The following is a 16,381-nucleotide window of genomic DNA, read 5'->3' as shown; positions in this document are numbered from 1 at the left end:
ACTGATGTAAGAGCTGGCATTTGATCAAAGCTCCTGGATGTATTTTTTTTTTTAGTACGCTTACCAGAAATACCACTACATTTCATTTTCTTCACATTGGTACACTACATGTTTTAGTATTCCCTACATTTAAGAGCAGCTGCTCTGTCCTTATTTATCCTGATAAGAGCTATTAGGCAGCATAGCAAATAAACTAAGGAAAAGCTCTTATGTTAAATGGAAAGGAAGTGAAAGACACTTTCTGCCATCCTTTTCACTCTATTCAGTCATTGCTAATATACATTAAATTACAAATCTAAAAGGAAAACCCACTCAAACACACAGCAAGACCAAGAGCAAGCTAAAGAGTCAGGACCTCAGGTTTTAACTTGGAGGAGCCCAAGACACTTATCTTAATATAACAATTGTATATTTGGATGTGCACTTCCAAGCACAACACTTGCTTATTTATCCTAATTATCTGTGTGCATAGCATATATTTCTCAATTAACAAAAAAAAAAAAAAAAAAAAAAGAACTCAAGGTCTGTGCAGAACACAATCAAACTAACCTCTTCTGTAATCAGGACAACATTTACCTCCTAGAAAGCTTCTCTAATGCTGAACGCTGAGTGAGTGAACAGATTAAACACAGTAGCAACAGTTGAAAGACTCATTAAAAGCCAGCTGCTGAAAATAGTCAGCAATGAAAGTCATTTACCCATCTATCCATCCATCCATCCACGCACTGATACATTCTCAAAGCTTCAAACACATGCAGGAGAGTATTTGGCTTACAGGTCACGTCTGGCACATGTACCCTTCTGATGCCCAAACACGAGGAAGAGGTGTCTTGGGTGACACAATGGCACTCAAAGCTGCACTGCTGACACAAAGTTTAGATGCTCATCACAACAGGTAGTAATCTAAAGAATAGTGTGGTTTGTACTCTTAATTCTTAACCCCCTCTTTCAACACCAGCACTGCTCTGATGTTAGCCTAGACATGAGTGGGAACAATTTATATTTAGAGATAGAGATATGTCTATATATAGGATTGCTTGTGTTAAAGCTTTTATTGGAACCCATTTGGGGTGACCAGCATAGCTCACTAGTATGTGGGCATCTTGGACATTGCCAGTAACACCTTCATGCCATCACATACCCTCCTGCACCATAGTTTCAGCTATTCAACATTTTCTTCCATTTCTGTAGAGGTAATACATGTACAGCTCTCTACCTGTATGACTGGGTTTTCTCAGCTACTAATGAAAAGGCCTCAAATGAAAAAAAAAAATATATAGAAAAAAAAAGTTTAAAAACTTGTCTCCTTTTTAAAAATATCCTTCACAAGAATTAGGCTGTCACCCTTTTAAGCTATAGCATTGCCTGAGCTACTAGGGCCAGATACAAATCACTCCTGAAGCCTGGGATGCCAGCTTCTCAGCACTGTGGTATAGGTGCTTTTAACTCTGATAGTGATTCATCAGATCTTAAAACAGTCACTGGTTTAAGATCAAATTGATTTAAGTTGTAGACCTCAGGGCAATACAATTCTGCTCTTCTTTAGTCCCCCTTTTGTAAGATCATTTAGCAAAATGGGAGAAAAGAGAAGGTTGGTTAATTTTTTTTCCAAGTAGAACTTCTATCCTTCCTACTTTGTGAAAAGCTGATAAAGCTTCTCACTGAAGAGTTAGAAAGGGAAAAATAAAAAAAAGTAAATCAGGCAATGATTACAACAAACCAGCAGAGGTTCCTTCCACATCCACGAATCAGCAGCTTACTCTGAGAACCAAGCACACATGAAAACGTATATACAGGACATTTCACAACTAAAAACATGCTAGGAAACGCATCAGGTTATTAGCAGTACAGCTGCCCAACATGTGAAACCCTAAAGCAAGTATATTTGGAGTCATGTAGCTTTTTTAAAGTTTACAAACACATGAAAACTGAAATGCATGAAAAAGCCTTTGCTTTAACTGAGGCGTATTACAGTGAGTAACTGTTCATTCACTCATGGCAAGTCTTCTCTCAAGCTCATACTATAAAAACCCTCTTTAATCTTCACAACTAAACCTTTAATAAAACAAGTCAGCAGCAGTTGTGGTTTTGGGTTTTTTCCTGTTAAATACAAGCTCACACTCTTTTATACACATAACCTGCAGAATTGAGAGGTTTCTGCTTGTTCTGAACTTTGGATCAAATCCCCCACTTTTCGAGCAGCAGGGATGTGCAGGCTGCTAGCAGCAGCCAGTGGTGGTTTTGGCTGTGACACCATGCAGAAAATATCTGAAATCCAGCTCTTATCCATTCCTCCTTGGAGGAGGCATCTTTCCACACAGTGATCCAAATGTAAAGCACTTCAAGGGTACTGCCTTTTAAAAGGGTAATGACAAACAGGAGTAAACAACCAGCCAATACAGCAAGGACAATAAATACGACAGCTCGCACAAAGTACTTCTGGTCAACTTAGTAGTCAACAACAGTCCACAACCATGGATTGTGTTGAAGGACTGGATGGCTACCAATGCCCAATTCTGTAAAGGTACAATTTTTACTTATTTTCTAGAAAAAAATATTGCCTATGGTTGTATTTGCATGTGTGAAATGTCAAAATAAGTTTCTAATAATCTTAAAATACTGTATTGATGAACAGTGTAGTAGCAAGTTCTTGAACTTTGTACTTCCTTTTTACTTACTTATTTTCTCTGACGTAAGCAGACCTATGAATTTTAATGGCACAATAAAATAAAGGCAAGGTTATGCACACATGCAGATCTGTGCATGAGAGGCATCTAAATGCCTCTCTCATGCACAGATTCAAATTACAGACAAATGCAAACACATTTTCAAGTTACAAACATGTTGATTCCAAACACATATTCAAGTTAGACATATGTGTAGGACAGAGGGGTATCTACCATGCTAAAAACCAGTAACACATCACTAGTTTAAGCATCATGACTACTAAAAGCAAACTGGTTTACACTGAAAGTTTCAATATTCTTCTATCATTCAGGACGCAGCAGAGGATTTCCAAGATGTGCAACATCAGTTATTGCACTGTTCCCATTCCTCAAGTTGTTCAACACACAGCAACCATTGCAGGTGATTTGGTTTCCCACATGCTGGAAGTCTGATATCAATTCATCATCAAATAAAACTAGTAACAATGAAAGGCAGTGGGGGGTAGGTGGTGAATTTCTCTCTGCAAATCTTGTCTCAGCTTTGGGGGAAGTATCTCAGAATTACAGTTTTAATCTATTCACACTTAATGACTACTGAAAGAACGTGGTGAGAGTGGGTGATATTGTCATAACAAAAGACCTAAAAGTCAAGAATCTAGTGAATAAACAGGTGAATCTGCACCAAAGTAGCTGAAGCCATGTATGATGTAGTATAAAGTCATTATCTGATACTTATGATCTTTTTCTATTGACTCAGCTGATCAGGCTCTCCAGCTTACCCTGCCATAACAGAGATCTGGGCATGGCTGACAGGTCACAACCCATGTTCTTTGTGTTATATAAAGCCATCTTTCCTTGATGTAACTGGAAGAGTCATTTCCCAGCTCAATGTACATCAATAAGTAACTCCAGTGTTTTCTAAATCAATATAGTAAGGCCTTGTCAATAACCTGATGGTAAGTTTCACTGAGTGCCTGCATTATTACTAAGCCACTTTTTTGTTGTTTTCTTCTCTTTTTCAATCTATACATATTCTTGCTAAAGAAGGATGCTTTTGTTCAAATTCTGTTGCTCAATTTCATCAGTGTGTGAGACCAAAAGAACTCAAATAAACACATTAATGTGATTTCATTCAACAGCAGTTAAGACTTGTGAGTACCTGCAGAATCTTACATAACCACAAAAAACTCCCAAACACCATATAAATGCTGAAGCACATCCTATTGGAAAGGGAGGTACAAGCCAAAGAGGGTAACAAAGGAATACCAGAGGGAAAAAAGCCCATTAAAAAAATCCACTACCCAAAACACCTTCTCAGAGGGACTTCACACTCTTAAAAGCATACAACTTAAAATCCATTTGTTGAGAAAAAGCCAGAAGTTCTGGTGGGCAGGTGAGCATGTCTTCAGCCTCTCAGGAAACTCAGCAGAGTGTTACCTTGGCACCCTAGTTAGCAATCTCAGGAAAACGAGATCAGGACTATACAGGGATGTGAAATGAACCAAATTCTGACTGGGAATTCCTCAGAGGGATAAGGACCAAAGCTAGTGTGAATGAGACAAAGTTACACTCCATATCTGGGATGAAGAAAAATACAGGTTAATAAAGTTTTCAAGTTCAGGGCAGAAACTCATACCTTTCAAATGTCAATGCAGGATCTTTGTAAATCTGGTTTTCACTCCTCCCTGCCAAAATAAATATATTATAATCAGGATGCAGAAACTTATAGTGGAAAATAATTATATTTCTACAATATAAGGAAAGTCATTTTGTTAATTCAGAATCAGCTCACAAAAGGGAGCCTGTCTTACTTCTTAACAAAGTATCAACAGATTAATTTTTTCCCCCCAAAGCTGGTTATACTTGTAGGTGATTTGCGAGAGTATCAGAGCTTGACAAATGAAACTGAGCCGAGCAAGCTGGTAAAGGTAACCTGCCAGGAGAGAGGGGATAGCTCTCCTTGCCTGGTTAATACTACCCACCTTGTGAAAAACGGCTGTCATCAGGATATTATCTTTATTCTAACACTCCCACTATCCATTTACCCACCATGACTTAAAAAAAGCCCCAAACAAACAACCAAAAAGAAACCAAGAACACACAATACATCCATGGCACTGCATTCTGCTTCTCTAAAATCTGACTCATTTTCTCCTGCTATTATCATCATTACTCTCATTCAGTCTTCCCTCAGCTCCCCACTTCCACAACCCACACTTGTGTAGCATTAATGACATCCAAAGACCATTCCACACTACACAAAACACAGCTGTTATTGTAATCTTTCCCCTGAAGACACTGTTCATATAACCCTTTACTTCGACTTTTCAATTCATTTTCTCTTGCTCTAGATTAAGTTTAGAATTTCTCATCTGAGCTCTACGGACATTAATAACTTCCATTTCTATCCACATAACCTAACCACTTATTGTGTCCTTTTTCCTTACCCTTTTGTTTCCACAAACACTCATTTTTGCTGTAATACTCAGGCACCTCTCACACAGGAAATTCCATTACGCTTCTGCACTGCTCCCCAGATGAAGATCATCTACACTCTGGAGGCTCTTTCCTCCAGCAGTAAATTACCAGAGCAAAAATTAATCCAAATCCACCAAAATACCTCCTGCAAGACCACAAGCCAAAACACAAATGATATATGTTGCTTGCCTTTCCTCACAGACGTGTTTGTTCCCTTTTCCTCATCACAGTCTATATGAAGTTTAAAATAAATAGATCTGCACCTGTGAGATGCTGACAAGTTCAGCTGGACAGCAATTAAATGAAGCCCTAGAGCAACACTGACCTCCAAAATAAGTATGTTTTCTCTTCCTCTTACAGAAGAAAAAATGCATTTATTGGTTTTGCAGTACAACAATACGTGCCACTGTAATAACAGTTTTCACCCAATACCTTTCTTTTACTACATACGATTGGAAGGGAAGGAAAGAATGATATCCCCTAAAAGATCAACAGAACACAAAGACTAATGATAGGAAGAAAAGGGTACAAAAGGCCTAAAATGTAGAAGGGCTAAAATGTAGCATCAAAGGGCTCCTCTCTCTTAAGCTGCTACATTTTTTGCGACTAGTGAAAGCTCTTTCTCCAGCTGGTACAATGACAATATCCCTACCCTGATGCAATCTGCTTTCACTTCAGAGGGCACAGAGGCAAGAACGACCAGAGAGTAAAAAAATGCTGCTCCTGGGAAAGAAAGGAGATACATATTTTCAGAGATACGATGACTATTTACTTACTTTTAATCGTGACAACAAACAATGACGTGGATGAGGAAACTTTTGAGGAGCAAGGCGCAGGCTGAGGGAGCACCTGGGCTAAGCATAAACCCAAACCTCCTCCAGTGGAACAAAGGAAGCTTTCTGTGTCCCAGCTGCCTTAATGAAATAGCCCCCTGAGCCCAAACTTAATACTGCAAGTTTCCATTTTTTTGAACATAATTTCTTCACCTCAAACCAGACTGGTTTGATTTACGGGGTCTATGTCTGAATTCTGTTTTACTGCAAATAAAATGTAACCCTTGCTTCCAAAGTCACCTCGGTATCTCTCTACTAAATCATGTAAACCAGAGTTTGCTTGTAGCACTTTGGAAGGTGAACAGTTTGGCTGACCAAGAATAACCTACCAGGATGCAAAAAATTCCACTTGCCTTCTTTATATGCTGCCAGGTTTATGAGAGCAAGTCTGTCTATGCTTGACATTTGCCATAATTACTATTGTAAAACATTTTCTATTCCTGTAAATTCAGACTACTACCCCACAGTGCTCACAAACTGAGATGAGATGCAGAGATAAGGAAGCAGAAAGGAAAGATATAGGGGAAAAGTAGGTATAAAGAGGAAGAAGGCATCAGCCAGGAAAGATTGTGAGACTGTTCAAGCTGCCTGACCACCACGGAGTCCTGAACTGTAAAAAATGACAAGCAAAAACAGGATCATCTATGATAATGTACACTGTAAAACATTATAATCAATTTGCTTCACTAAAATATAAAGCCAGAGGTGAGATTCCAGGTAGCATGGTCCCTATATCACCAGCTATATTTCTCGACCATGTTGTACAAAGCATTTCCAATGAGCTGCAATAAACTTTGCCACAATGCATATGGATGGAAAGTCCAAATTTTTCTGAGGTTTACATGATTTTTACTGTGATCTTGCCCGAAGGAACAAGAGGAAGGATTGGAAGCTCTGAAACATCTTGATTTTGATCTGTCACAGAAAAATGGGAGGGAAAGGAGAAAAACCAGTAAACGACTGTGTATCCATCACCATTCAAGACCAAAAGCTCCACTTACATGGGGGCATGGGGGTAAGATTCCAAAACAAAAATTAATGGACTTTAAACCATTCTTGCAATTCATTTCCACATGTAAGATATAAAGCATACACTGAATCCAACTTATTTTTGCCAGCTGCTCGGTAAGACATGAATGATTCAAGAACATGGAGTAACAACAAGCTCCTTTTTTAGCAAAAAATATCTGAAAACATCTTTCTTGTCTTTTCCACAAATTCTTGTATTTCACTTCAGTTACTTTACTTAAAGCCAGTGCATATTTTTCAAGAGCAAGCATGATCAATGTTCCTCACAAATAATCACAAGAAAGCTAATGGTATTTATGAAGTCTTTCTAATGCACATCCAGAAAACCCAGACTACTTTATAGGGATATGTATGCACACTCTTAGCCACTTCAGGTACTAAAACCTCCCTTGTTTAACATTTCTTTTTGTATAATGGGAAAACTTGATTACGAGCTTAATTTTTGCATAGTAAAGCTCATCCAGCCATTTTTAATTTCAAACTGGCTTGCACTCCATCATTGACAAGCTGAATGCTACAAAAACCTTTGACATCATGACCTCATAAATCTTGGAGAACAGAAAAAATTCTCGAAGGGGCAGGGAACTGTTGGTAAGATACTTCTTCCACCACTGACTGTACTCTGTCAGCTGTAACTATGTGCAAGTGTCCACACTTGCAAATTACACAAAACATGCATCTGAACTACCCTTCCATGAAATTATTTTCTCTGGCAAAGTGACAGTCACAGGTAGAAAAGCTGAGAAGAAAATGTTTGAAGTTGACCAAGCATCAGGGGCTTTTTTGATGAAACATACAACCATAATTTAAAAACTTAATACGAATAAAAAAATAATCTTGATGTACTCCACCACCAAGCTGCAGAGTATAAACAACATCCTTAGTAGAGAAAGGACTTTCATAGACTTATCCACTCACTACATGAATCTGGAAATAAAATCCCAAACTATTTTGGATTGGCGTGGACTACAGAATTAAATTATATATTGCTTATACATAAACTGAGGTCGTTAAAAAATCCCACTCATAAGCAAACTAAAAAGTAAGAGGCATTTCAGTTACCAAAGACCTGTTTCAATCTGACATCTAAATATCTGATGTTAGATGGCTGCTGCTATTTACAGACTGATCATAGTAATTTCACTCCTCCGTTGTTCACCAGGACCTCTCATTACATGCACTGTGTGGGTCTGAACCATGTTGGAGGCTACTGGGCACTGACAAAATTGCAAAAAAAAAAAAAGAGATTCCATCTTGGAACAAAACAAAACATTTTAGGAACATCCATGAACATACCACAGTAGTGATTTGGAATATTGCTACTCTATGCATGAGAAACAGCGACGACAGGAGATTAAGTAGCTTTTTCAATAACACATTAATTCCATATCCATAGCAAATAAAGAAAGATTTTTCTGAATTTAAGCTGAATTACAAGATATTCTCTCTGCAGTTTGTGGGAGTTTTTGTTTCTGGGGCTTTTCCCCCTACTAGTGAAACCAAACAACAATTGGGTACCTAAAACTTGAGGAAACAACAGTGTTTACTACTACAGGAGCAGGAATTGAACACTACAGTAAATGCCTTTCTCTTCCAAAATAAGACAAGTTAGTGGCACTCTCATCACCCTCAGGTGGAGATATATGTCAATCAAATGCAGTAAACATGGGTGTTCCACTATACCTGCTGAAACAATGTTCTCTCCAACAAAACACCACCTCACTACTGAACTAAGTACCAGTACTGAAGTAAACACGAATGATAGCATTATGATCAAAAAGATAATTCCACCAACTTTCCCAGTTTCTCAGGGATCTAACATGATGAAGCAGTCCTAATGAGCTGGGCAAGAACTATTACATGGACAGGAGCTGCAAAGAGCACTGCACTCTTCTGATCCACTGATCCCTTTCAGTCTCTTTCCTAACCAAGTACAATCAAGTCCTCTCTATCCTGAAGTAAGGGTGTCTCATAGTCAAGTATGTCTGCACACATATCTAAGCACTTCCTGCCCTAACAGGTCCATTTTTAATTCCTTGCTTTATAAAGCTGTTAAAATCTGGCTTTTACCAGTCTAATTCAGCTGCAATACACTCACAGCTCAGACGGACCAGAACACAGGGTGTGCACTCATTCCTGGTTCCACCAGTGAAGAGGCAGAACTGCAGCAGCCTGCGCCAGCAGCAGGGCAGTGAAGGAACTGATGCTACAGCACCAAGCGAATCCACACAGCTTTTTTTGCACATGCCGAACTGCTCAGTGGTGCCCAGCCTCCGGAATCCTGAATTACACCAAGCCTGACTGAGCCACCTCAGCAAGTCTCCTGAGTAACTAGAACTAAGCCTGCAGAAATGAGTTTGCTCCCCCTCACTAATCAATACCAGCATTTTTCCCGAGGAGTTTGTACCAACTGAAGTTCTAGCTTCAAAAGCTGGAAGTTTCCAAACTGACCAAACTCAGGCAACAATTTAGCACCTATAGCTATTCATCTGTAGAACCTGCAGATACCTGCCACAAGCTTCTCTCTACACCAGAGTGAGAGAAAACAGCTGCCAGTGGTTTAAACATCTAAATGTGGGAGCAGGGGAGACATCCCAAGCCTTCTAATTGCTAATAGTCAGTGCCACCTATGGTAGAAGTTACAGAAACAAAGATCCAAAAAAATAAAAAATAAAAAATAAAAAAAAAAATAAAATAAAAAAAATTTTAAAAAAGTGTTTGGAACTTTTAACAAGGTTTTATAAATGCCTTCAAGGCAACAGATTAGACAAAAAAAAAACCCGATTAATAATTTTCATCTATTCTAGATCATTTACCACTCTTGCACTAGGTAAAGTGCTAGTATCAAAACCAGGTCTAAGTCCTTTATATGATATTACAACAAAAATATCTTAAAAAAGCACCAAAAGTTTCAAGTGCAGCTTTCTATTTTCTTATCTACCACACTCTACTCTTCAAGTAAAATTCATTTAATTTTTATTAACAGCTCCATTTCAACCTGGCTCTGCTGCTGCAGATGCTTTGTCCAGTAGTCAGGAAAAAGATGCCAGAGAGTATTTCATCAGTCCTTACACAATCCTCCCCCATCACCCCAACAAACTATCAGCAACGGGCTGTATTTTCTTGGAAAGTTAACCAACACAATAGACACAATAATTCCCTCCAGAGGTTTCGCAGCAGTCTCAATTCAGTACACAAGGCCATTAATTACACAACTGCCTTTAGCATTGGGAGGATTCTGGTGGTGACAGCACTGGTTGAGTTAAAGCTGCCTTCAGTATCTGCACCAAAAATCTGTTTACTTGAAGTTATGCAACACCTCCACTTCCTCTCTTTATTATGGCAGAGCATGGTAACAGAAAGAAAAGGGGTGGAGATGGGGAACAAACATTTCACAGTCTCAACAGGGCACAGCTACCTTTCAAAAACAAACCTAATCTGGAATTTACCTCTAAAATCTGCCTAATTGATAATAACACTCAAGCACCAACTCTTACTTCAAACTTAGATTAAGTATTTCCAGAGGGAAAGCTGTGTAATACAGGTAACCAATGCTGGAATCAACTGCATATTTCCAATATAAGCAAGAATTTTTTAAAAAATCTGATTTATTTGGTTGGGGTTGTGTTTGGTTTTGGGTTTTCTTCCTCATTTGATGTCTTCTCCATCACCCCACCCACAATACAGCTACTCCAGGCCAAACTGTATTCCAAAATTCTCATCAAGATTCTAATGTCATCAGTCATGCTCCATGAGTAAAGCTGGCAGTAGAAGTTTTAATTCGGTAAATATCCTTCTACTTTCCATTAAAAGAAACAAACCCATCTCCCCCCCCCAAAAAAACAAAACCCAAAAACAAATAAACAAAAACCCAAACAACCAAAAACCTAGGAAAATCACAGGCTACTCAAGCTGATATATTCCATGGCACTAAGAAAATCAAGATAAAATGAAAAGTAGCACATCATTAGTCCTCTTTGGAGGATGACCTGAAAAGTCCATCTCATATCTCTTATGATACACTGAGAATTGACAAAAAACAAAACGAAACAAAACCCCCACAATTCGCAAAACTGGCTCTTTTCAACAGAGGAATTACAAGAAGTCCCAAAGCAGTCACAGCAATCTTGACTGGTAAAATGTTTTCAAGGACTTGGATTTAATCACATGTCATTTTCTTTTCCTCTGATCATTTATTTAAAGTCATAGGTTGAATTATTTACGAACAAAAGTTAATTGCATTGAAATGCAGTATTGCCCTGTATTTATCTAACACCTTCAGAACTCCACCTCCTGTCACTAAATAGTTAAAATCTACAAAAAAATGAACACAAAATCTGAGATAAGGATTAACCGTTTCTATAGCATTACTGAAATTCTCTTCCAAAACCTGGTTAAATATGATAGAGTCCCTGAATCGTCTCATCTGCTATGTAAATTGTGCAACTGTTTCTACCAACTTTTGTTTTTGTTATAACATGCGTTTGCGTTAAGAAAAAGTATTTCAAGGGGAAGAATAGCTTATTCACAAAATCCTCGATTAGAATAAATAACTTTTGCAATAAAATTAGTTGTAACTAAAGTCATCATATTTAAATGCAGTCACATCACGGAGTCTCCCAAACTGGGGTTCTTCAGAAATTTTGTTAGCTGTCAAGGGATCTCAAAGACCAACAACTTGCACGTACAAGGCTGTATTCACATGCTTTGCAAGGTGTAAAATGGAAGCTGAAGGGTACACTCACAAATATCCCCCACATCCATAAAGTGTTAATCTTAAGTCAGCAAGGCCATATGATAGAAGTAACTAGTACAGTGCATGACTTTTGCTCAGCACACAGCATTTTCCAAGTCCCTCATTTCCTTAAAGCAACTCATTTACTTGTCACCTGCCAGGACAAAGAGTAGAGAGAGGATTTCACAAATACCTCTGTGGCTTGTGCGTGGTGATAACACACCAGGAAGGATGGATTTTCATTTTCTCATCAAGTTATTAGATTAGGTTTACGCGCAGATTTAAATGCCCAGGAGGAGTCTGCCACCTGTCCTAAACTTAATTAGTCAGGAATGTCTGCATGGGAAGAGCAGATACTTCAGATGTTTTGGAATGACCACAAGCAAACATCCAAATAACCAGCAACGCAATTCCAGTGATGCCAAGAACGAAGCACTAAGCACAGCCCTCTGTGCAACAGCCTGAATTTTATTAATGGAGTGCTTCATACTTCCCACACAACTGACATCAGCTGAGCATCTGTAAAACCAGAGAATCAACTGTGTAAAGTCTATGACTGGGTTAAGGAAACTAAGATCTAGATTTCTCATTAAAACAGGAGTGTATATTTACACATTATTAAAGAGGGGGGTGGTGAGGGTGTGTGTGTGTGTGAGATGTGAAGACTCAAATCCTCTAAGACTTTTCCTCAGCTTTGTTCTTGTGCTGTTTATCATAGCAGCACATCTTAAGATTTGCAGGTTTTGTACCTCCCCTCACATACCTCCCCCTCACACACGTAGGACCATCACAGCACATTAATAACTAGGAAAAAAACAACACGTTTTCATTTAAAGAGGCAAACACATCCACGTTCAAGTATATTTCACATTAATCATCTTGCAAAAAGCTAAACCCAAATCCCCTTAAAACATTAATTACAATTTTATCTGTGTAGGTAGGTAGGAACTACTGACACTGATGAGAGTAACCGAACAGAATACAGAGAATTCAGTTAATCATCTCCTTACGTTGCCATTGGCACAGAAATTTGTCTCATTAGCAGGGGCTACTTAGTTCGCTGTAGTAAACAAAGCTGCCGATACGACAGCCTCACTCACACACTTTTCATTCATTCACATATTTTTCTTTCCTTAGACTTCTAGCATGTGCCACAGAAGAGCCGAATGTTAAACATTCCTGGAGTGTCACAATACGTAATACAATAAAACAGATTACAACCATACCTTTCTTTCACAGCAGTGGTGCCAAGCACAGGTACACTGTAGCAATCAATTTGTTCTGCAGACAGTAAGGCTTTCATAGAATACTAATGCAAAATCTCTTTTCTTTCTCCTTCGACTTGACTCCCCAATGCCTGGGTCCCGACCAATACAAGGAGGAGGGCAGAATGTCTTCTGCTGAGATAACCACAACTACTAATCAAGTATACGTGTACAAGGGCACAGGATTAAACCTCCACCGGGCTTGACTCGGGCACCGAGAGCAGCTCAACACATGCACAGCAAGGTCAGAATTAAACACACACACACGCACGCGCATCTACTTGAGAGAACTAATTTATCACACTTTACCACTGACGGCTTTCTACCTCAGGGGAGTAAAATTACATCCTGGGGAACTGACGAGGCTCAGACACAACAGTTTCCCACAACAAATCAGATCTGCCGGAGAAGGGAAGAGGTGAACGCTGCTCTCCTGGCTTCTCAGGAGCTCCGTGCACACCACGCTGTGTCCGTCTGTCATGTGTCCGTGTGTCTGTGCAGGTGAGGGCACACCTGTGTGTGACACACACGCCACCAGGCATCGGCTGAACCACAACCACAAAGTTCAGAAACAGGCACTAACTCCCTTCGAGACTGTTCTCTTTCTGATTATATTTATCTTTACCTCTTCACATAATCAATCTATCAAGTCTAATTACTCCAGAAGAAAGCATTTTATTATTGTCTAACATAGCAAATGTCAAACAAGCTGTTCATTTACCTTGAAGTTTATTAGCATAGAAATGCAACATGAAGATGCTCTCAAAACATTGTCACTTGTATTCACAACATTTTCGAAAACCCACTTAGCAGGTTTTTATTGCCCAGCATAGTTGGAGACTGTTTTAGTTCTTAAAACGGGCAGGGCATTGTCTTAACTGTATCGCCCATGAGCTGATATAAATAAGACTTTTTCTATAAACATCCAATCTATATTTAACTTTTCTCTTTTATTCTCTTTAGATAAAGACTTTTTCCACATTCCAGTCAGCTGTACATATGTGGATACATGTGTTTTCATAGAGGTTCATGTAAGTGCCTTTCAAGGAGTAAAAAGTAAAACATTTCAAAGCAGGGATTTTTTTTTCCCCCCTCTCCTTAAGTTCTGCCCTGTCATGCATCCTTCCTGGCATTTTCCTTCCATTACAGCCAGATATACATTTTACCAAAAACATCAAGATGAACCCTACAAATTATCATCGGCGGGGTTTTACCAACACTGCTTTCGCACGTGATCTGAACTGAGAAGAAAACACTGCACAAACACCCCCCCCCCCCAAAATAACGCCTGCCACTTTACCTAGCACAAATTAGCAAAAACATTTTTGAAATATCAGTGGCTTTGCAGAGACGCCGGCAAAAAAAAAAAAAAAAGCGGCGTTAATCAATAGTGATGAGTTTGTCCTTGACACGCTGACCGTGTCACCGGGCTGTTGTCATGTGATATCATGTCATTTCCCCACCTGGCTCATGACCTTGTCCTTTAAATGACCCAAAGCTTCCCCCAAGTAGCAGGAGGCCCCTCCCCGCTGCCTCAGCAAGGTCGAATGGGTCAGCGTGTCCTCATCTATAATCCAGCACCATTTGTCAGCAGGGAGGCTGGAGGAGGCAGGCTTGCTACAAGGGGAGAATGCCCAATTAGGCAGCTGTCACACAAAGCATAGGCTGCAAAATTATCCCCTGTCAAAAGAAAGAGCAGCTGCGGGTGCCAATTACAGCAACCTTTCAACCCTTTAGGTACTGGAAACTACACAGAAGTAAATGAAGTACAATTAGTGATAACAAATCGATGAATTAGGACAGTAAATTAGAAATTACTAGCAGGTGAGCTTAGGTCTCCCATAATATTAAGGGCACAGCACACCCCGGGCAAGGGCAGGAATATACAGATTTCATAGAGCACATCAGTTTTGTCTCATCCGTGCCTTCCTTGTGTGGAGCCTGTTTCCCTCTCCTTTTCTTCTCACAAGCCTGACCTGAGCCAGATGGTGCAGGGAAAAAAAAAAAAAAAAAAAGAAAAAAGAAAAAAGAAAAAAAACCAACCCCAAGAAGAAAGAAGTTGTAGCACCCGATCTTCCCTCTTTATCCTGGCAAATGCAGTTTCCTCCTTTCTCAGGAGGTCCTGAGAGCCAGCACAATCTTTCTAGTAAGCACGCTCCTAAAATCTGACATTTACTGCACCGGAACTTCCAGCTGAACAAGGTTTACACCAGGGGAAAAAAAAAAAAAACAAACAACAAAAAAAAAGGATAAAAACAACAAGCAAAAAAAAAAAAATCCCCCAGTAAATTTTATGTCAGCTACTCTTGAAACACTTAAATCTGAGTTAAGTGCTAGACTTTTGATGACAGGGGAAGACTAATTTCTCCACATTTCAGTTCGCAGAAAAATCATGCAGTGGCATCTCTGAGCATATACAGAGCCCAAACTTTGCGAGCAAAGTTTATACTCCATGATTTTTTTTGCCTTTTTCCCCTTAATGAACGACTCACAAGGTGTCTTTTAGCCCTCACTATTTTATTAAGCAGACAAACTGGAAGGTTACTGTGTGCTGGCACCAAAAGGCAGGTCCTACAGACCACAGTAAATCCAGCTTCTCTGGTGCATCAGGTCAATCCTTTTAACAGGAGAGTGCTACCCGTGGATACCTGGGGCTGTGCATGCCCAAGACAACCACAGAAAGGTGGTCACCTTACCAGCCCCTGGCATTTACAGGATAAGAAGCTTAGAAAACAGAATAAGGAAAAGAATAATAGGAGTATAGGATTAAAACTATGAATAATTAACATACAGCCACATCAAACCATAGCTGAGACAGTGGTACCAACACCTTTGCATTTAGATGCTTTGACTCAAAGTGACAAGCAAATTTGAAGAACAAAATTCAAATTCCAAGATGCCATCTCCTCTTCCCAGCCAGCTCACAGTCATTTCAAACTAAGTGAAATTGCCATTTCTTGTCAATTCTCTTATTTCTCATTCCCTAATCCCAAATCTACCTTTAGTATGTTCTTATGCCTTGCAATCATGCTGAGCACTGAGGACAAGAGTCCAGATTCCTCAGAGGCAGTTCTGAGTAATACCTGTATGCTTGCACTATTTCATACATGCATACATATATTTATGCTAATACATTAATCAACATAGGGGATAGAGCAGAAATTAAGCCACTGATCTCCAACAAGCTATTTCCTATATCTTGATCTCTAGACAGTGAGTATTCCACTGTTTAATAAAAAATAAAATCTTGCTGCTGTAACTCTGACAAGAGACAGGATAACAAAACACTAACTATAAATAGATATAAGAAATGCTCATTTAACAGCAGTTGCAATAATGCTCATCCAGTTTGACATTTCCTTTTGAGTAGCATAT

At 39.2% G+C, this 16,381-nt stretch overlaps 1 protein-coding gene across 2 annotated transcripts in view; it reads right to left on the bottom strand.

Moving 5' to 3' along the window:
• Window positions 1-16,381, bottom strand: part of NRIP1 (nuclear receptor interacting protein 1) — a 73,485-nt gene that overhangs the window by 18,835 nt on the left and 38,269 nt on the right. Inside the window, exon 3 of one of the 2 annotated variants that reach the window (XM_014872987.2) lies at window positions 4,303-4,351. The exons of the other annotated variant lie outside the window; for it this stretch is intronic. The gene's annotated coding sequence lies outside the window, so the exon portion shown is untranslated. The remainder of the gene's footprint in view (window positions 1-4,302; window positions 4,352-16,381) is intronic. 2 annotated transcript variants of the gene reach the window in all.

The sequence above is a fragment of the Sturnus vulgaris genome, chromosome 2 (genome assembly GCF_052056855.1).
Source record: "Sturnus vulgaris isolate bStuVul1 chromosome 2, bStuVul1.hap1, whole genome shotgun sequence".
NCBI classification, from domain to species: Eukaryota; Metazoa; Chordata; class Aves; order Passeriformes; family Sturnidae; genus Sturnus; species Sturnus vulgaris.
The sequence above is the reverse complement of the archived record's forward strand: the minus strand, read 5'-3'. Positions and strand labels throughout refer to the sequence as shown.